The 22647-nt window shown below is 45.0% G+C and overlaps 1 protein-coding gene and 1 long non-coding RNA gene across 3 annotated transcripts in view; one reads left to right on the forward strand and one right to left on the reverse strand.

The window, feature by feature from the left end:
• Nucleotides 1-16337: 16337 nt before the first annotated feature.
• On the reverse strand, nt 16338-20153 carry LOC142830437 (uncharacterized). Of its 2 annotated transcripts, none has more exons than XR_016350183.1 (2): nt 19999-20153; nt 16338-17864 (listed from the first exon to the last, which is right to left on the reverse strand). It is a non-coding gene; the product is annotated as an uncharacterized LOC142830437 (long non-coding RNA). The 2 variants fall into 2 exon arrangements; XR_016350184.1 differs by having other exon boundaries at nt 16338-19748.
• Nucleotides 20138-22647, forward strand: part of OAT (ornithine aminotransferase) — a 34096-nt gene continuing 31586 nt past the window's right edge. The window contains exon 1 of the mRNA XM_075935304.2: nt 20138-20277. The gene's annotated coding sequence lies outside the window, so the exon portion shown is untranslated. The remainder of the gene's footprint in view (nt 20278-22647) is intronic.

The raw sequence follows: 22647 nt of genomic DNA on the forward strand, positions 1-22647 counted from the left end.
TGATCTGGTGCTGTTAGCTTACGGTAGCCATTTTTACCTATTATATCAGTTGGCCATGTGATAATTTGGAAGTAACTAGGACCAACATCCACAAAGGTATTTAGGATCCTAACTTGGATCTGGGCCTAGTCTCTTAGCAAGTGCTTCTATTTTCTGCAAATCTTGCCTTTCTTTAACAAGATGACCCTGCACTTACCAATATCTCAATTTGGTTGATTTTTTTAACATTTCAAAGGAAATTAAGTCTATTAAACCAGCAAACAGAATTGTAATTAAATGCTACTAGCCTGATTTTGAGATGTACTGAGCATGCACAACTACCATTAAATTCCAAGGCATCAAAAATTCTTTCTTCATTTGAAATCCAGGATAACCTACCACCAATTTTTCTGTCTTGAGTGAAATAGTTAATTTCTTTTTATCATTGGAAGATAAGTGGCCATGTGGTGTAAGAGTTTAATTTAATAGTCCTTCACCTCAGGGGTATTAAATTAACATTTATGAGGATTTATGTATGCTTTTCAGTTTTGAACTACAGTAATCATAGGAAGATGATTATTTACATCTCCCATAATTTCGCAAGATTAACAAACTGTGCTATAGAATCATAGAAGCCTAGGGCTGGTAGAGACCCCAGGAGGTCATCAAGTCCAGCCCCCTGCCCAAAGCAAGACCAACCCTAACTAAATCTATAAAGATACCAAGGATTAGAGGAGCAAGGTACTACAGGTTAGCATAAATGTATTTTGGTAGAGCTGTTACAAAGCTTGCCAGGAATATCAGTACCACAGCAACTCCTGAAATACAAGGCTATGTCTACACTGGCATGATTTTCTGGAAATGCTTTTAACGGAAAAGTTTTCCGTTAAAAGCATTTTCGGAAAAGCACTTTTTTGCGGAAAAGCGTCTGTGGCCAACCTAGATGCGCTTTTCCGCAAAAAAGCCCGGATTGCCATTTTTGCAATCGGGGCTTTTTTGCGGAAAACAAATCTCTGATGTCTACACTGGCCCTTTTGCCCAAAAGTTTTTCGGAAAAAGACTTTTGCCCGAACGGGAGCACCACAGTATTTCTGCAAAAGCACTGACAATCTTACATGAGATCGTCAGTGCTTTTGCGGAAATTCAAGCAGCCAATGTAGACAGCTGGCAAATTTTTCCGCAAAAGCAGATGATTTTGCGGAAAAACTTGCCAGTCTAGACACAGCCCAAGTGTTTCCAGCTGCCAAATGCTCAGCCCTGAGATTTACCAAACTGTTAAGAATTTATTCTTATTACATGATTAGGTATATGCAGGGCTGGATTAAGTGGGGGGCTAGCCAGGCAGCTGCTCGGGGCACCAACCTATGCGGGGTGCCTGATGGCAGCTGTAAGGGGCGCCACGCGCCCAGGAGCTGTTTGGCTCTCCTTAGAGCTGCAATCAGGTGCCGCGCGCCCGATTGCAGCTGTAAGGTGCACAGCACACTGTGGGGTGGGCCACACATGCGCTGCGTGCCTGCTGCCCAGGACGCAGGAATGGCTCGAGCTGGCCCTGGGTATATGTATTTTCATTTGAGCTGAAATGCAGCTGCAGAAGATCTCTTGATTAGATTTCAGAAGTCTGGAGAACAGATAAAATGATAATCTTTTCTGGTTAGTAAACATCAAGATCAGATTTTATTAAGTGAAGTCATTGGGAGTACAAGGAATTCGGGATTCCTTAAGCCTGGATCCACAAAGGTACTGAGACACCTAACATAAGATTAACCTAACACCACTGCAATCTACAGTGCCCTGATAAGCTGCTATGAACACTGCAGGCATTTATACTCATACTGAATCTAAGGGGTTTTTTGAGTAAAAGTTCCCTGGGCACTTATGCTTCTGAATATGCATGCTGCTGTCTCACTCTACGCAGGCACTCTGTTGTCTAAACCCAGAGCCATCCACAAACCAGGGGATGATAAGCATTCCTCTGCCTAGATTGCCTGCAGGGTTTAATCTGTTAAATGTGCTCAGAGGCTGAAGCAACTACAGGTTGGATCTCCTTGATCCGGCACCTTCAGGACCTGAGGGCCCAGATCCATGGAGTTTGCCCGACCGGGGTGCTCAAAGCTCCATACTTGTAGACCTTGCTCTCAGCTCAGGCTGTGCTCCCTACCACCAGCCCTGGCCAGGGGTGCATCCCCAATCCCCACACCATGCTAGCCCCGACTGAGGCTATGCTTCCCACCGCACCAGCCCCAGTCAAGACTATGCTCCTGGCTGCTGGCCCTGCTGCCTCCAGCCCTCTGGCTGGGGCTATGCTCCTTGCCACAAGCCCTGGCCAGAGCTGTGCTCCCCACTGCAGTGGCTCCACCGAGGCTGGGCTCCTTGGCACCAGCCCTAGCCAGGGCTGTGCTCCCCACTGTGCTGGCCCCACTGGGGCTACGCTCTCCATTGCCAGCCCAGCCTGGGCTGTGCTTCTGAACCTCGCCAGCTGGGGCTATCTGGTGCAGCAGTATACATGATCCTGCTGGAGAGCCCACTCTCTCCTCCCCCAATTTTAAAGGTTTTATTTGTACACATAAAATAGCTGGAGGTGGGGAGAGAAGCTCCCTTATAACCTGAAGCCTTATGGGTATGGTACTTACTGAGAATGAGAGACCACCAATTCAAGTCCCTCTCTGCCTTGTGAGGAAATGGAATTTGAACAGGGGTCTTCCCCTTATCAAGTGAGTGTGATTACTACTGGACTACAGAGAGATTCTCCCACTCATATTCTCTCTAGCTCTATTAACATTTAATTATTCAATTACTTAGCTAGAGTGGAACAAGCTAAGTAATTGAATAATGGCCCACCACTGTCCTGGGGCCCACCAGGAGCCACAGGAAGGCTTCCTGCCTGCCGTGCCCCATTAGCTGCTCAGAGTGTCCAGCTAAAGGGAGGGCCATATGTTTTCTGCATGCCACGCATCTTGGGGGTGAGGCTACCCACAGCTCCAGCCAAAGGAAACTAACTGGACAGTGTGCAGAGCCCCCCTCTCCCGCACAAGGGACCTGTGGTGGGAAGAGATGCACATGGCCCCTGTAGGCGGCCGCTTTGAGTGGTGTGCAGGGGCACAGCAGGTAGGGATCCTTCCTGAGGGTCCTGCTGGCTGGAAGCTGTCTAAGCTAAGCATTCCCAGCCAGAGCTTGCACCGGGCTCCCCATCCCCTTCCATCACCCCAATTCCCTGCCCCAGGTCACAATCCCCTCCCAGACCCTGCACCCACTCCTATACTCCTCCAGGTCAGAATCGTCTCCTGCTCACATACTCGCTCCCAGACTCTGCACCCTAATCCCCTATCCCAGGTCACAACCCTCTTCTTCACCCAAACTTCCTCCTGCACTCCACACTCTCTCCTGCACCCGTCTGCTACCCCAAGCTCTCTTCTGCACCCATCTTCCATCCCAGACCCTGCACCTCCTCCATCAATGTCAGAGGAGTGCAACCATTGACCACTTACCACATTCTTTACCACTTACCCATCAAAATTATTGCCCACCTTTGGACTAGCCCACAGTCCAATTGTTAAGGAACATATCGGAGGGGAAGCAGATCCCTACTCAAATCCCTTCTCCTCAAGCAGAAAGGGGACATGAACTTGTGACTTCCTACATACCAGGAGAATACTTTAAATCCCCAGGTTTAATCTTACAGTGAAGGAGCACCTCTTTCTCTCTTCCAGCCTATTTTGTGTAGAATCAGGCAGCCTCTGAGCATAGGCAGACTGCACATACCTATTTTCCCCTGGACTTGGTTCATGGATCACAAGCAGAGATACATGCCTCTCCATTGTGTACCGAGGTGCTACTCTCTGTGAGAAGGACAGGGTTTAGCATTCTCTCCTTTGTATGTCTGTGACACAGTGGTCCCTTGGCAGAGTCCCCTGTTCTTTGCAAACAACTCTCACTTTAGACCTAATAAACTCATTTTACCAAACACAGATCTTACATGTTACTCGTTATGGATTAACATCCTGTATGGCAACAGTGGGCAATAAAATGGAGGTGGTTCAGGGTTAGCCCCGGTGGGCCACTGCCACTATATGTATTTGCATCTCTGTATGTACTGGTGATTGCAGCTCCTGTTGGCAACAGATCACCATTCCTGGCCAATGGGAGCTGCGGGAAGTGGCACAGACCAGGCTATTACTTCCTGCAGCTCCCATTGGCTGGGAATGATGATACATGGCCAACAGGAGCTGCAATTGCCCATACCCTTGGAGGTGCAGATAAATATCATGATGGTAACTTGCCAGGGGCTAGCCCTGGCAGACTGGATCTGGCTCACATACTGGTATTTTCCCACCCCTGCTGTAACATATCTACAGAAAGCTTGTAACTTGTCAAGATTCATAAATTATTATTTGCTATATATGCATGGGTTATATTTAAGGAATAATATATGTATACTGAAAGTATACTTCATGGACTTAAGAATAGAAATTAAATAATAGGAGATTGTGTGTCTTGGTGATGGCCCAGGCAAGGGGAAATTGTCACACTGAACTCTCTGAGCAGCTCTCTGTGCAAGGCTTAATTGCACAATACTAAGACTTTGAATGACAAACAAACAATCAAACTTTACAACAAGACATGGGTTCACCTTATCTGTGAACTGAAGTATAACACAGAGAAGAAACACTCTGTACCCATTCACTGAGGAAAACCCCTTGTGGAGCAGCGGTGCTGTCCTGAACACTTGAATCCTGATACCTGAGAAACCAGAAGTTCTCTAAAAGACTGAACTTCGAGGGGGGAAAATCTGCTATTATCTAGGAAAGGTAACTACTGAAAAGTGCTGAACCAAGTTTATGATTTTGTTTTGTATTATAACTATTTGTTTTTTGTTTCTAGTTACATTATTCTTTCTAAAACCATTTTTATTGTAAGTGCTAACACATGCTGTGCTGTTTACAGGAGCAATGGTGTAAGGTAAAACTGGCAAACTGGTGGTACACTGCATCTTAGGGTGCAGCAAATCTGCAATTTCTATAAGTAGCCAGTAACAGGGGCTTGACACTAAGGATGTTAAGTATCGTTTAATTCACTAATTGAATAGTCAATGCATTTTTGCATTGACTTTGATTAGTTGATAGGGCAGCGCTGCCCCTTTGAAACACTGTGGCGGTGTTTCAAAGCGGCAACGCTGCATGGAGCTCAGGATCAGCTGTGCGGTGCTGCCCCTTTGAAATGCTGCCACGACATTTCAAAGTGGCAGCACCAAATAGAGCCTAGGACCTGGGTTCCATGAGGCACTGCCACTTCGAAGCACCCTCCTCTTCCTCACCTCTTGCTGCCTCTATCTGATAGAGGCAGCAAAGGGGGAGGGGGGAAGCAACTAGTCGACTATCTGATAAGTATTTGCCCATCAGATAGTCTACTAGTCCTTAATATCCTACTTGATACTTCAGTTGAATGATTCAAGGGACTCAAGGATTTGAGCCTGGCTCAGACCAGAAGAGAGTGCTTGCGTAATTGCTGGTGTTAGAGAGAAGATTCCTGTCTGCCATAGGAAAGACATCCTCTCATTGGAGGCAGAGGATAAAGTGATTCAAAAGTCCTGGGTGCCCCGAGAACAATCATAGTCTCCCATTGGTTATCTTAGGTCAGAAGTACCTAGTGTGCTGGCTTTTGTGGCTTTTATTCTTAGGTATCGCTCTCTCCCCATTCATTGTATAGGGAACTTAGGCACCTAACTCAGACTTTACAGATTCCATTGTTATTCCTAAGATTTCTTGGCACTAAGAAGTTAGGCAGGCAACATGATTCTCCGAATTGCAACATGTAAGTCCTAGTATGGGTAAATGCTTTTCTATGAGAAGGGAAAGATCACAAGAGGGAGAACTAAAAATCTGAAACTCTAATGATTTCATTTTGCATCCACTCATTTATTCTGGGCATAAGTCTCTATTATCCATTCTTTTGTCAGCAGATGCAAAAAAGTCCTTGCAATATTCAGGAATTTTCAGGCCTTGGCTGGAGTAGGTTCAAATTCATCTGCACATTATGCTCCCCAGCCAGAGTGAGGAATGCAGCAAACTGTGATCTTTCCTCTCACTCCCTGATGAAGGGGAACAGCCAGCAATGTTCTTGTCTAAATGGGAGGGGTGCACTTCAGCCCCCGCACCAATGGTGCCTGCAGGGTGGGAGGCTTGGGGCTCAGGAAGTCATGGATGGGGAGATGCCCCAGGCCAACCCCTTTCCCCTGCCTGGTTTTCTGAGAAGCAATCCCATTCCAGGCACATCCCATTTTCCTGGCACAATGAAACCCTTACCTTGCTGCATATCAAATTTGGTGGTTCTAGCTCTTAGGCTATGTCTAGACTACATCCCTCTGTCGGCAGAGGGATGTAAATGAAGCACTTCGAAAGTGCTAATGAAGCCGGGATTTAAATATCCCGTGTTTCATTTGCATAATCACGTAATGGTGCTTTTTCAAAAAAGTGCTATTTTGAAACTGAAACCGCAGTCTAGACATGTTTCTTTCGAAAACGGGGCGCTTTTTCGAAAGAGCGCCATTATGAGATTATGCAAATGAAGCATGGGATATTTAAATCCCAGCTTCATTTGCACTTTCGAAGTGCTTCATTTACATCCCTCTGCTGACAGAGGGGTGTAGTCTAGACACATCCTTAGGCTACGTCTAGACTGGCATGATTTTCTGCAAATGCTTTTAACGGAAAAGTTTTTCTGTTAGAAGCATTTGCGGAAAAGAGTGTCTAGATTGGCACGGACACTTTTCCGCAAAAGCACTTTTTGTGGAAAAGCGTCTATGCTAATCTAGACGCGGTTTTGCGCAAGAAAGCCCCATTCGCCATTTTCACCATCGGGGCTTTTTTGCGCAAAACAGTTTTCAGCTAGCTATACTGGCCCTTTTGTGCAAAAGCATTTCCGGAAAAGGTCTTTTGCCCGAATGGGAGCAGCATAGTATTTGCGGAAAAACACTGACAATCTTACATTAGATCATCAGTGTTCTTGCGCAAATTCAAGCGGCCAGTGTAGACAGCTGGCAAGTATTTTCACAAAAGTGGCTGCTTTTGTGGAAAACTTGCCAGTCTAGACGCAGCCTTACTGTTTAAGAATTCTTGAATAAACAGACAGACTCACAGACAGACAAATGCTCTCAAATATGCAGTAGATATCAGTGAAAGAATATGATTCCACGCAGAAAAAAGCATAAAAAGTTTTATTTTCGCTTACACATATCTCACCCTTAGAATTCATTCTTGCTAGAACACAGCTGATTCAAACCTCTCTCTATGTACAACTGCAGACATTAGAAAGAACCTGGAGCTCCATACAGTCCGTTCTGAGTGGCTCTCAGGGCTGGCTGCCCTTTCTGCCTGAGGCTGTGCCCCCTCCAGAAGTGCAGAGCTGCCCTCCTCCCCATCTTGCCCAGGGCCTGGTGAAGGCTATCAGCACCACTGGGTGTTACCATAATTTAGCTATTGGTAAATTTAAGTCCCCTTTTAGTTGTAACTGAGTCAGACAATACATATTCAGCTCTTTTAATTAATTCTTGGTAAATATGATGTCACGTTATTGGATTACGAGGGGAGCAGCCGGGTCACTGCTGCACCCATGGGGCAGTATTTGCCCCAAAAGTGGTACAAAGGGGGCCATGTGAGGGGTCAAACAAAAGCTTACTTTCTTCTGATTCTGTATCTGCTCTTCATATATCTGTATTATGTCTGTGTGTGGAGTTAGGAATCTGTAATCTGTATGGAGACTGGAAGTCTCTCAATGTGCTTGAGCATTGGGCAAAGTTTGGCCTATGGACATGCTAATTAGCGAGGCTATGTGGGACAATGGCACTCAATAGGACAAGGACACACCTCAAGAATGAGGGCTGATACCTAAGGGCTGCCAGCAGGGAACACAGGGATAGACTGCTGGCCTGGTGACCTGCTGCAGCCAAGAAGAGACCAGGAAGGAAGTATAAATATGCCATGTGGTCGACTCCATCTTGGTACTTAGCTCAGCACTTCATCCCAGAGGCAGCTGTGCAGGGATCGAAGAGCCGGAAAGAACTGTGGACCCATCCTAACCTAGGATGTGCCACAAGGACTTCTAAGCCAGTAGCTATAACATCTCTGCTAGAGCCTGCATCGAGAACTGGGAGATTCGATGCATGTAATGTATTATCCTTTAACAACCTCACTCTCATGCTTTTCTTTCTCGTAGCAATAAACCTTTAGATGTTAGATTCTAAAGGATTGGCTCAGCATGATTTGTGGGTAAAGTCCAGAGGGTAAATTGACCAGGGATCTGTAGCTGGTTGCTTGGAACCGGACAGAACTTGTTCAGGGAAGGTGAGATCGGATTCTAAACCCCGCACCTGTGTATGAGGCCCAGGGCCATCTGGGGCATGGATACTGCTGGGGTGTCAGAAGGGTTTTGCTCGTGAGGCTTCAGGCAGGCTGCTGAAGCGCTCTGTGGGACTGGTTTGTGGCCTGTTTGGAAAGGTCACCAGTCTGGGGGCTGTAAGGAGCCCCGAATTTGAGCAATTCGCCCTGAGTGGATGCCCTCAGCTGTGTCCAGACCCCGCCCGGTCCGTCACATAGGAACACATTGTTGATTTTCTCTGAACTCTGCAGTTTGTCAATATGTCTTTAGTAATGTACTGCCAGAAGGGAATATGATAGTTTGTGTGGATCATGCTAGAAATTTACAGAGAGGAACTTTTACTACTTTGCCTTATGATAAAACTATCTATAAACAAAATACATTGAATACTGCATTTTAAAATGCTTATTATTCCATGTTTTACATTAGTCACTCTGCAAAGGAGAATTTTATGTATATTAAAGAATAAACTACTAAGGAACAGGAATAAAATGATAGTTTTTGTCTCATTTATGACAGATCCAGAAATCAGGCATCAATAAAGCAGGAATAAAAACATTTAATATACGTTCAGACATTCAGCAATGCATATAGAAAAGAATGCAGTGATTTTACTTAATTTTTCAGTTATCCACTATATTTTCTTATAGTGATGCTAGAGCAGGGGTAGTCAATTATTTTTTGTCATGGTCCAAATTTCTTGGTCAGGTAGAGTCAAGGTCAAGGTTGCAGAGAATTATTTTTCACACTGCAATAACAGTAATAATAATAATAAATAAATAAACAAATAAATAGGACTTTACAGTCCATTCAAGTGTCTGATGGTCTGGATTAGGGATGCTGACCGTAGGCTCGGTGCGGTGCTACCCCTTTGAAACACTGCCGCAGTGTTTCAAAGGGGCACTGCCACATGGAGCCTGGGGCAAGCTCTGCACTGGTGTTTCAAAGGGACAGTGCCACATGGAGCCCGGAGTCAGCTCCGTGCAGTGCTGCAGCTTTGAAGTACCCCCTTCTTTCCTCCCTTTGCTGCCGCTATCTAATAGAGGCAGCAAGGGACAGAAGGAAGCAGCTAGTCGACTATCCAAAAAGCAATTGCTTATCGGATAGTCAACTAGTCTTTAACATCCTTAGTCTGGATTTGGTCCCATGGTCTGTCTATTGCCTACCCCTATGCTAGAGTGACATGCTGATACAATATCTCCAAAAATCTTTGAAAAGCAAGCAGCCTCAAACTAATTGAGGGGTAAATATTAACTAAAGCTCAGGTTTTATCTTGTAATGTGGTTTGTACTAAGAGATATCTATTCCAAGGGTCAGTCACTTCAAATGGAATTTCTAACATGTCATCTATCCCAAATGTGTCCAGACAGCAATGATTTTGGGGATTTGTCATTTGGAGGATGGTTAGAAAACTCTATCTGAATTTGAGCAGGAGAAATCTAATCCATGAACTACAGCTTGTATCCATTATGTTATGATGTGATGCCTTTACATAGTGACTCAGATGCTGCAGCAAAATGTGTGTTATACTGTCCTGCAGAAGACTCAGAAAGTAGAATTCTGATTTCAGTGAATAATGGAATGGAAAAAATTCTGCAAATTCAATGGAAGGAAACTTGCCTGATTCTGTAATACTTGTGTACCTTAAACGCCTAAGGACATAAAGAGAATTTTGGGATGCACAAGCAAAGTTATTATATAACCCTTCGGCCAGGTAGAGCCAGCATCAGCTAGGGTTGAGTTCAGTATGTAGGGATTACTCTTCATCCATCCAAAATAGAACTGGCTCGAGCCTCCACCCAATAACCTGGGAAATCCCCCCCCCCCAGGCACCTCTGATAGGCAATGTTTCCCTACTTGCAAGCACAGAGTGTGAGTGCAGAAAAGAAACTTTGAGTAAAAAGGGAGGGAAGCAACCTGGCATTAATTTGGGAAAACACTACAGAGTTCATAAACAAAACCATGAGTAAAAGTCCCACCCAAGTAGGTTGGTCAATGTCCTTTTTCTCTCAGGTTTTAAGTCCAGCAATGTAAATGTCCCCTTCACAAGCCCAACCCTTCTCTGCACTTCACTCGCAGTTGCTACCCTTGGTCAGGGCAGACACAGAGTTCAGAGTTGTAGCCACAGAATTTACCTCCCATCCTGAGTCAGTTGGTAAAAGGCATCTTACTCATTCCGCTGGTCACTTGCCATCTGCCTGCTCACTGCTCTTTGCCATTGCCCTGCTGGCCAATCAGCTCACCTCTCTGCTGCCAACCTGCTGACTGCTCATTAGGCCTCTGCATCACTACCCTGCTGGCTGCTCATCATGCCACCACTTTTGTTGACCACTGGTCGCATCTCTCTGCCACCCACATGTTGGCTCTGAGTCACCATCCGCTCACTGTTTCTGATGGCTTGTGGTGGATTTGGTTCTGGGCCAAACTTAGTGATTTCAGCTCTTGGCCCAAAGCATAGTACACTCATAAGAAATTTTAGCATGCACTGGAGTAAATTTAAATAACAAAAGAGACTCCTTACGGAGCCTGTTTTTAGCTCTATCATTGAAGTAGTGGGGAAAAACAGGTTGAACCAGTCTTAGAGCTCACACCTGAAGGGCATGTAGCTTGCTGACGATGGCTACGTCTACACTATAAGGTTTTTGCGCAAAACTGGACATTTTTGTACAAAAACCCGCAGAGCGTCCACACCTCAAGTGTGTTTTTGAGCAAGAAAATCTACAGTCAAATGACAGAAGAGAGGGCTTTTTGTGGTGTAGCTATACCTCCTTCTACGAGGCACAACTCCTTTTTACGCTACAGCTCTTGAGCAAAAAGGCATATGTGTATACTCCACAGGGTTTCTTGCGCAGGAGCCTATCTGAAAAAACACAGGTGCTCTGATGGCCATTCTGCAAATGGCCATCAGAGCTTTCGTGCGCAAGAGCATCCATGCAGTGTGGACACTTTCTTGCGCAAAGTTCATCGCAAAAGCAATGCACTTTGCGGTGTGGACATGCTTTTGCACGAGAAATTTTTGCACAAGCACTCTTCCGCAAGACTTCTTGCGCAAAAACCCTGCAGTGTAGATGTAGCCTTAGGGTACGTCTAGACTACATGCCTCTGTCGCCAGAGGCATGTAGATTAGGCTACCCGACAGAGTAAAATGAAGCGGCGATTTAAATAATCGCCGCTTCATTTAAATTTACATGGCTGCCGCTTTGAGCCGACAAACAGCTGATCAGCTGTTTGTCGGCTCAACGCGGCAGCCATGTAAATTTAAATGAAGCGGCGATTATTTAAATCGCCGCTTCATTTTACTCTGTCGGGTAGCCTAATCTACATGCCTCTGGCGACAGAGGCATGTAGTCTAGACGTACCCTTAGAGTCCTACTCTTCCCAGTTTAACCACCAGGGCTCTGGTCACTGATAGTGTCTCTCTCCTTTGTGCCAGGTTAAGTACAGACTTTCTTTTTGAGTATTCCCACAATAATTACAGACATCGCAATTAGCACTAACACTGTTTGTAACCAACACCAGCCAAGTTGATTACAATGAGCAAAACACTATTCCATCAGCTGAATATCTAACACATCTAAGCAAAGCAGAGGCACACTATATTTACATAGACAGCTGGAGTTTCTCTGCCATTCCAGCTCACTGTAATGGAAGCATTCATTCAGATCCTGCTGATAATTACACACTTAATTTGTGGAACCTCTCGAAAAACAGAAAGCCTTGAGATTTATCAATCCACATATTTATAATTGCTTATCACTATAATGGAGCACCTGCAATGACCTAGTATCAGAGGAGTAGCCATGTTAGTCTGAATCTGCAAAAGCGATGAGGAGTCCTGTGGCACCTTATGGACTAATACATTTATTGGAGCATAAGCTTTCACGGGCAAAGACCCACTTCATGCATGCATCTAACGAAGTGTGTCTTTGCCCACAAAAGCTATTGCTCCAATAAATCTGTTAGTCTATAAGGTGCCATAGGACTCCTCATCGCTCTTGAAATGATGTAATCTTTTAGGAATTTTAAATAATTAAATAAAATTATATTTATTTGAAATTTGAGATTGTGATTCCTTCACATTGAGCTTGATCCTGCCCCAATGAAATCAATGAGAGTTTTGCCACTGACTTCAATGAGAGCCTGATCAGAGCAACTACTCAGTACCTTACTCTGTAACCAATGAAATCAGTGGAACTTTTTGTGGATCAGAGTACTAACAAATGTGACTCCGGGATCCCATCCTGGTCCAATGTAAATTATATTTAAATAGGGTCCATGACAGAGTCTGAGATAATCCGGAAAAAGAAATACCACCAAGAATTAACCATCTAAAGTAGACTGAGCTTGTGGTGTCTTATTGCTGTAGGACACTGTGTCAAAGTCCATGATAGAAATTGTTTTGTGAGGGCTGTCTTTATGGAATGAGACATCTACCACTAGTGCAGCTTAATTCTGTAGTCTTTCCACATTCCTTATACCCAATGACTTCAGTGAGCATCATTCCTCTAGCGAAACTGCATGAATAACTTGTTCCCTCAGATTGATATACAGGCAGTCCCCGGGTTACGTACAAGATAGGGACTGTAGGTTTGTTCTTAAGTTGAATCTGTATGTAAGTCGGAATTGGCGTCCAGATTCAGCCGCTGCCCGCGTGTTCCGCCGCTTTGCTCACCGTCCCCCTGGTCTGCAGACCAGGGGGACGGGGAGCAAAGCAGAGCTCTGCCCCGGGCTTCCTGGAATCAGCCGCTGATCTGTTTCAGCAGCGGCTGACTTGGGGACCCCTGGGGCAGAGCAGCTGGGGTGCTGCCAGGTTGGTCCCGCAGTGCCTAGGGGCAGCGCTGCGGGACCAACCCGGCAGCACTCCAGCTGCTTTGCCCCAGGCGTCGGGATTCAGCCGCTGCTGAAACTGACCAGCAGCGTCAGTTTCACCAACAGGCTGAATCTGGACACCTGGGGCAGAGCAGCTCGGGTGCTGCGGGGTTGGTCTCGTAGCGCCGCCCCTCGGTACTGCGGGACCAACCCGGCAGGACCCCAGCTGTTCTGCCCCAGGTGTCCCCAAGTCAGCCGCTGCTGAAACAGATCAGCTGCTGATTCCAGGAAGCCCCAGGCAGAGCAGCTCTGCCCCGGGCTTCCTGGAATCAGCCGCTGATCTGTTTCAGCAGCGGCTGAATCGGGGACCCCTGGGGCTGAGCAGCTGGGGTCCTGCCGGGTTGGTCCCGCAGCGCCATCCTTTGGCGCTGCGGGACCAACCCGGCAGCACTCCAGCTACTCGGCCCCAGGCGTCCCCAGGAGCAGCTGGGGTGCTGCCGGGTTGGTCCCGCAGCTCAGGGGCAGCGCTACGGGACCAACCGGGCAGTACCCCAGCTGCTCTGTCCCAGGCATCCCCAAGAGCAGCTGGAGTGCTGCTGGGTTGGTGCCGTAGCGCCGCCCCTCGGCGCTGCGGGACCAACCTGGCAGCACCCCAGCTGCTCTATTGCAGGCATCCCCGATTCAGCTGCTGCTGAAACTGACCAGCAGCAGCTGAATCAGGGACGCCTGGGGCAGAGCCAGACTATTGTAAGGGGGGGCTATGAGGGGTCTGGGGTGGCATCCCCTCCCACCCCACTCCAGACCCCTCATAGCCCCCCCATCTGATAGTCCGGCATATCTGATAATCCGGCACCCCCTGGGTCCTAAAGGTGCCGGATTATCGGAAGTTTACTGTATTATTTTGATTGGATGCAGAGGGAGTACACAGCTCTCACAATGTTGTGTGCATACACTTCACACGTCCTTGCTTTAAGAGCATATCACTTTTGTAATACCAGTAGAAAAAAAACTACATTGACAAAAATCAGCAGAATCTGACAACCCTGTGCATGGGCAAAAGTAGACACAGCCATTTTGTTTACACTGCACCCCTTTTCCGGAAAAGGGATGCAGATGAGACAAGTCGGAATTGCAAATGCAGCGGGGGATTTAAATATCCCCCGCTTCATTTGTATAAACATGGCTGCCACTTTTTTCCAGCTCGGGGCTTTGCCGGAGAAAAGTGCCAGTCTAGACGGGATCTTTCAGAAAATAAAGCCTTTTCCGAAAGGTTCCTTATTCCTCTTAAAATCAGGAATAAGGGACCTTTCGGAAAAGGCTTTATTTTCCGAAAGATCTCGTCTAGACTGGCGCTTTTCTCCAGCAAAGCCCCGAGCCAGAAAAAAGCGGCAGCCATGTTTATACAAATGAAGCGGGGGATATTTAAATCCCCCGCTGCATTTGCAATTCCGACTTGTCTCATCTGCATCCCTTTTCCAGAAAAGGGGTGCAGTGTAGACACAGCCAACGTCTTGTAGACCACACACAGAACCCCAAAGGGCTGCCTGTGGCCTTCAGGCTGCCATTTGCCCGCCATTTGCCCACCACTCTTTTATAGAAACTAAAATAGCTTGTGTAAATTAAACTTCACTTGTTTTTTAAATCAGGGAAAATTATTAATGTGTAACTGACAAAGTTTCAAAAAGTACAGTAATTTATCGGACACTTCACAACCAAACTTTCAAAATTAAAGACATGGTGGTGCACAAGAGGAAAAATGGTAAATGGATATTTTCTGTTCTTTGATTATAAATACTGCACAAAAAAATTGGGAAAGGAATTAAGTTACATTCCAGAGATCGCAAGTGTTATGGATACATGTGGATAGCTCGTGAGGCTTTCTTACCCAGATATCAAACAACTAGACTCCAACTATGAATTATTTCCTGCTTGTGTTTCCTTGGTTTTAGATCTAAAACATTCATATCAGTTTTTAAAATACATTTACTAAATAATCATATGTACATTCCATATTATATTTGTATTTGAGCATATGAGCAAAATATATTTTCTTATTTCAGGATTTACATTGCGAAAAAGTAAAAAAAACAACCACCCTTTCCCCCCAAAAACTCATGCCTTTTTCCCATTGTGATATTGCTACTTTTTGTATCTTTTTTTTTTTAAACCAGCTATTTAGGCCTGCAACCTTTTTTGCTGGCAAGCACCCACTGTCTTTCTGGGAGTTTTGCTTCAACATGGATTTTACTGCAGGCAGACCCATAATGTCAATTATCTGGATAGTATGGTATCATGACAAAGGATAGTTTGACCCACTCCAAGATTCAGGCCATAAGTTAAAGTTAGTTTTGGTTGGTTTTAACTGTCACACTTTATTTTTCAAAGTTCTACTTTCTTGGAACACAACATATGGCACTTGTTCTTGTGTGCCAGTTCTTTTCCTTTTCACATTTTCCCACTTCGTCTGAAAAATGCACGACTCAATCCAAAACAATTAGAAATGTCCTTCAGAAGCATAGAATCTAAAGGCTGGTGCAAGACTGATGTTGCTTAAGTTAAATAAGAGTCTCGTTCTACAAAATCTGGATAGACTGTAGAGTTCAATACCTTAGTTGTGTGAGTTGGAAGCAGTTCTAGCGAGGATAAAGGCATACTTAGTGTGACTCTAATAAGCTGATAAGATAACATATCTAATGAGGCAATAAAATGCCAAAGGTCTAAACATCAGTTCCAATTTTGCAGGTACTGATCTCATTGGGAGTTTACTTGTGCAAGGATTGCAAGATCTGGTGCAAGCTTATATCAGGCTGAATTTGAGAGGCTGAATTTGAACTGTTAAATGTAAACAATTGACGAGGGTACATGTGTCATTCCTTGTTTTTCAGGTCACTTTATTTTTTTAAGTGAATTACCTAGGAACATAGATTAAACTAGAAAGAAACTACTTTCATTGCCCCCTGAAACATAACTGCTTCAAGAATTGTGGTAGGAATTTTACTTAGCACAGTATTTCTGCTTATGTGCTTGTCAGCTGATGTGCTTATGAACTATGTACAACTAAAGGCCTAATCTTGAAGCACTAAAAGCCCTTAATTCCCATTTATTTCCATGGCAGACAAGGGCATTCTCCATTTTGCAGCATTAGGACATAAAGCAAAGAAATATTAGGAGAACTGAACTCAAAATATGTATATTTATTAAGAATAATGTCTCCTGTGGTATATTCTCGCTCATTCCGCAGAATGCTGACTGTACACTGAAAAGTGTTTCTCTGAGGGTATGGTCCTGTGCTCTCTGACAGCCAAGTTTGAACAATGTAGTAAGAGGCTATGACAACATTCAGAAATGTTTTCAAATGCAGAATTCTGTTGTGGAAGATATGCAAATTCACTGTACTGCCAACTCTGTATATCTTTTTTTCTCTAGGGAAAAATGTACTGCTCTCCAACATCAACAGACCTGTCAAGGACAGTTTATGGGCAAAAACAAGAGGCCCCAATAAAAGATCACTGTTTAGACTTTGTTTTTCTGATAATGAGAAGATAAAAGTAATTACTCTCAGCAGTTTCCCCAGTCTTTCTGTTCAGAATAAGATTAGCACATTTATCAAGTTTACCTCACAATTCTACAATGAATTTCAAGATTTTTCTGGTTATAAAATGCTGTCTATGGATGAAATTTAACACAGTGAAGCACAAGGTCATTGAAGGCCAGTGGCTATTATATCTTCCTCCCTATCAGTGCCTTCCTCCTTAGCCCAAGACGAGAGCTTGCTAAGGAAGAATACCTCTTAACTATCCCTCATTATGAAGATATCACTAATTTTAGTCCCAAAGTTACCTATTTTCCATATTTATCTGCTGAAAATGTACACCAGAAATAAAAACCATGAGCCTGAACTTATAGTGTTATTTACACCAAAAGAGTGACTTTCACAGCTTCCTGCCTGAATACACTGGTGTCATTCATGTTGGATTTTGACACACTTTTGGGACTTGGCAGTTTGGGAGATATAAAAGCCAGTACTGGGAGTGACGGTACACAGCTCCCTTTTTTTACTCTTTAACACCTGCCATAGGAAGCCACATATCTCCCCTACATATCTTCCTCTTTGGTAGAGGAGATGGTGTGACATCCTCAAAAACCAAAGAGAATCCATTTCTCTACTGACACCATTTCTTGCCAAAGAGGTGATAAAGTCAGATGACATTTTGGTGGGCCTCCAATTACATTTCGGCAGCACATTATTTATTTTCATTATCTGAAAAAAAGAATCTTGACCAGTGGGGATGCTTCTATTAAAACAGTAAAATATTTTTCTTCATTAAGGTCCCAATTGTTCTGGCTCAGCTATGGTTGGCACTGGATTATTGGAGTACAATAGCAAAATTGACTTTCACCAGTTGGCATCTCTCCATGTTCTGAGAGTATACATGTTCTGAGGTTTCTCCCTAGCTGCAGACATAAGTTATAATAGCAGGAGGACTTTTCTTACACTTGGTTGTCCATAGTCTCTGGATACAATTACAACAGAAAAGAATAGTCAGAGTTCAGAGGTATGTTCTTCCCCTCTCCCTCCTTCCTCTATGCTGAAGACTGCACTGAGAGTGGGGCATATAGAGCCTCACAATCTTCATTTTGGTTCCTCTTTCTGACAATCCTTCCTGCTAGTGGACAAGGTCTTGGAGGTGGCATCTCACCATGACCTAGAAAACAAAGTCTCTTTCACATCCACGGGTAGTGGCAATAGTATGGGGAGTGCTCAGGGCTATCTGTGGCTCAGCCTCTCCTCATCTGACCTCACAAAGGAAGCATCTTCCAAGAATGTCTTCTGCTGGCCTAATTCCATAATAGAGAGAATAATCTACCACTCAGTCAGTGTGGAAGAAGGCTTACAGTCAATATACTCTACATGTAAATATACCACAATTCACGTTAGAAAGGGAATTCAATAGCAAACTTACTGAACCACTGAAATATTTTTTGAAAAACCACAGGTAAAAATTAGCAAAAGATTAAGGAAAAGCAAATGTACTCTTCTTGAAAAAAATGGAAAGAAGAGTAATCCTGGTAGTTACCTTCTGTCCAGGCTGTTCCCCACTCTGGCACAAGAATGCAGAAGTTGGGGGCCCGCAAGAGCACTCCAAAACCTTGCCTCTATAGGCACTGGTACAAACATTTCCCCCCACAAAATCCTAATATCCAGATTTTGGGGGACCGCTGCCACCACCGAAGTAATTGCAAGAAAATCAAGGAAGAGATCCCTAAGGTAAAATTCTCCCTCTGCCCCAACCTCTGTTTTACTTGAAATTGGGAAAACCAGGAGGAATCCACAGATAACAATGGACTCTGCCCTTGTAACTAAGGTCACAACAATCAACCAATAATGGTTAATTAGAAAAAATAAACAAACTTTTATTATCAAAACAAAACTACAGTTGCAAGCATAGTAAATTGACTAGATGAAAAGAGCCACCATTGATATACTCAGGGAAAGTCGCTGGGCTAAAGGCTTAGTTACAAAAGAGAAAAAAAACCCACTTAGCCAACTCAGACATTATTTCCAAACCCCCAAACAAGGGAAACAATAAATCCTGACAGACTAGCTAAACTTTTCCCTACTTACACATTTTAAGAAGTCTGTTCTTGGAGAGAGAAGCATCTCCCATATCCCTCAATAACTGGGAGAAACTGCTCTGCATCTCAAACAAAAAAGAGAGAAAAAAACTCCTCTTTTCCAGTTTGCAAGTCATACCTGCATTGTTATTGGCTGACCACCTGACACCTTGCTAGGCACCTGAGTTAACCCTTAGCCACCAGGTGCTGGTCAGCACTCCTGATTATGACACCTTCCTAGAAGTCTAACTTCTGTTTTGAGTAAAATAATGAACACTGACTAGTAGCAAAATGTGTAGAAGATGTCTAAGTATGTAGAATATGACAAAAATCACAGAGAGCAGCAGCTTAAGTTCAGTATAGCTGAAGTGTGTAGGTGTTTGTCTTCCATTCCAATAGGCCTTTTTCAGTTTTTCATAACGTTCTCAAAATGTTGTCTTTGAGAACAAAACTTTCCAGATCCGGTTTCTATCTGAAGCTGCCTGAATCATTCACATAAACACTTAAACCGCATGTAAAAGGGTCTATAAATACCCTAAAAATTCCCTCAAGCGCACAAAACTCCAAATATCCATACACAAGGCCTAATTAACGAACTCTCACTCATGTCTACTGACTAAAGAGCGTATAATATGGAAAAAATAATCATGCATTTGAAAGGAGTGGATAACTGAGCTGAGCTGCATCACATCTAAAAGTAGATTGCAAAAGCCTTGGAGCTGGCATAGTATTTTTTTATGTGCCGAATGATGGCCATGTATAAATAGTAATTTGAAAATAATCTGGAGTGCAGTCTCTCCAGTCTCCGATCCCATGGGGTGGATCACTGATAATCTCTCTCACCACGTGCTGCCCATCCTGCAGTTGAGTTGAAGAGACACACTCGCCAAAGCAGCCTGTGTGTGCCAGTTCGGGGCCAAGCAGCATCGTGTAAGGCTGATGTAAGGACAGAGACGTTGCGTAGGGTGGCGGGTCTGGGAAAGAGGAATTGGTGGTGAGGGGCGGTGAAGAAAACGGGGCGCTGGGAAGGGAACTGAGGCAGGAAAGAGGAAGCTGGGGGGGGGGGTAGTAAGGCCCAGGAAGAAAAGCGGGCACGGGAGAGGGAGGGGGCAGAATTAAGGCCTAGGGAGAAGTGGAGTGAATCTGGGACTGGGAGGGAGGGGCGCTGGGGAAAGGTGAGTCCCGGGCAAAGGGAGGGAGCAGCGAGCTCGGCAGAGCACTTACAAGGTGAGAGGAGCAGTAGCAGACGGGGAAATGGACAGAACCCACAGGAGCCCAAAGCCGGTAGCCAATCGGGAGCGAGCCTGTGCGGGAGGGCGGTTGGGTCGGGCAGGGATTGGCGACGCGTGGCCGAGGTAGCCAATGGGCGTGTCGCTGGCGGCGCGTGCCCCTACCGGCGGTGTGACGTGCTGGGGGCTAGAGTTGTGACAGTTGCCGTGTGCGAAGCCTCCGCCTCTTTCTTCTGGGCTCCGTGCGAAGACGCAGCATCGCGCAGGCAGCGGGGTGAGTGCGGGGCTGGGGGCGCCGGCCGGCAGTGCCCGGCGCGCCGACGTGTCCCAGCCCGCGGGAGGCCACGCCGCAGCCTGGCCGGGGGCCGAACCCGGAGCCCACGGGGATTCGGTGGCAGTCGTGGCCTGACAGCAGCCCCCGCCGCGCTCGCGTGGCAGTGCCGGGCCCGGGCTGCGCCGCCTCCTGCACGCACATCCGGCTCCGCGGGGCTGGGCGCGTCCCATGAGGATGCGCAAGGGCCAGTCTCGGCTTGGCTGAGGAGCGCGGCTGTTTGTGCTGCTGTGGTCGCCTCTGCAGGGCTGGTCCCCTCTTCCCAGGAATCGCCCCCTTCTCCTCCCGGCCAGGGTAAAACCTCCAAGCACCCGAGTCCAGGCGCGACTCGGAGCGGGTCTCCCTGACAGCCAGGTGGATGCAGGCTCCTCTCTCACTTGGGTGCTCTGAAACCTTTACTGCCGGGGCCCTTCTGCCTTTCTTTTTTCCTTTCTTTTTTTTCCTTCCCTCCTCCTCTGTTTCTTGCTTCCCTGTTTTGCTGTCTCAGTTAGTTCTTCCTCTGCATGTTCCCAACAGCAAGTCCTAGCTCACCTTATTCCGTGAGCTTCATGCTCGGGCTCTTCCCAAGTCTGATAGCTAAAATGGTCAGCCGTTCAGTAGGTAATATTGACATTTCATGACATTGAAATGTCACCCCTAAATTTTAGCATTAATGTCCCAGTGAGATTGGTCAGGGGAGGGAAATTCCACTGTTCTGAGTCATTGTCTGAAGCTGTCTGTAAACTAGGCAGGGCATCACTTACATTTGGAAGATTTTCTTTTTAAAAATGAAGGCTGAAAACTTGATTTCCTTGCAAAATCAAAGCATAAATTCTACATACTCTGAATCTGTTCAGTGGATTACATAAATACATTAGTTGGGCCATGTGTTTGACATTCTGGCCTAATAGAAATTGAATGAAGGCGAGAACCCAAATGTCATTTAGAGAGACACTATAACCAATCCTTGACTGTGTAGCATTAACCTCCCCTGCTGTTTACATTTTCAGTGTCCTAGTTTTAGCTTGTCTTTGATAACTCTTGGCAGAGAAGAGACTATTGGGATGTTTGCTCTCACAAGCAGACTTATTGGGTCACTTTGATTATGGTATGTTCCTGAGCCTGATTCAGGGATGATGTAATTTTTTGTTAAGTAAATGTCTTTTTTGGGGAGAGATTTAAATAATACATAAGCATCTGTAGCTGTTCCTCCTGAAAGCTTGTGCCTTGTAACCCATCACTTTGATTTGTATAGTCTGAGTCTTTATAGAACCAAAACATTTTCACTGATTTCTTTGCATTTATATTAACTCTCATGTAAAGAAATAGACCTACAACTTGGGATTTTTTTGGTGCTTTAATATGGGCCTTTGAACAATAGTTGAATTCGTGTGTGAGGACTCCAGCAATGCTCCTTCATGAGCATTCTTTGTAACTGGGTGAAGTTCTTTAAACGTTTTCTGCAGTCTTTCTTCTATCTTCATCCATGACTGCTCTCTGTTCTCTTCAAGTGCATTTGCCCAATAATTATGTTTAATGTGTCCTTGGCATAACTCAGTTTTTCTCCCTCCTAGAGCTCGTGCCAAGTTCTTGTTTTCTTTTGATTTTTCTCTTTTCTGAGTAATTTCCAGCATATTTGTCCTCTCCCCTCATAACTGCAATAGCTTTTTCTTTCTCTCTTAATCTTGAGTGCATACAGAGATTTCAATGTCTTTCCCATGTGCAGCCCTTCATCTTAGCTAAAAAGAACAGGTTTTCTTGAAAAGTCCTTGCCATTACTTATCACGTTATGTGGCAGAGCTGGCATCACTCCATTATTATACTCGTGCAGGGCAGGGCACAAATGGTTGTTGCCACTCCATTTTCTGGGTTTCTAAGGAGGACTTTTTAAAAAAACCTACAACTTTCAAATCAGTTTTAGTGTTTCTGATTACATTTTCCTTCTTTAAAGAAAAGTAAAAGAGGAAACCCATACTGGCCAAAAGGTAGTCTTTTAATAGATAAGATGTACAGCTAAAATTCACTACTCCTCTTTACTTAGGGGCTTGTCCATTCTTGGAAACTTTTTGAAATAGCCATCCTGAAAATTTTCCAAATGTAGCCATGCCCTCAGTAATACTGGCTACACTACTAGGGAGGTGTGTTGAGGGGCCTGGCAGTCACGGACCAGTCACATTTGAGTAGTTAAAGCAGATATAATTTTGACTGATGCAATTAAGTTGCATTTCAGTCATCTCTTTGCCTGTTCTATTTGTAAATATCTTTATATGATGTGTGTTTTGAAAAGCTAACACAAAATGCTAATATTTAACAGCAGTGTCAATGACTGATAAG

Source organism: Pelodiscus sinensis, chromosome 8, assembly GCF_052426305.1.
Source record: "Pelodiscus sinensis isolate ZL-2025 chromosome 8, ASM5242630v1, whole genome shotgun sequence".
In the NCBI taxonomy this organism is placed as follows: domain Eukaryota; kingdom Metazoa; phylum Chordata; order Testudines; family Trionychidae; genus Pelodiscus; species Pelodiscus sinensis.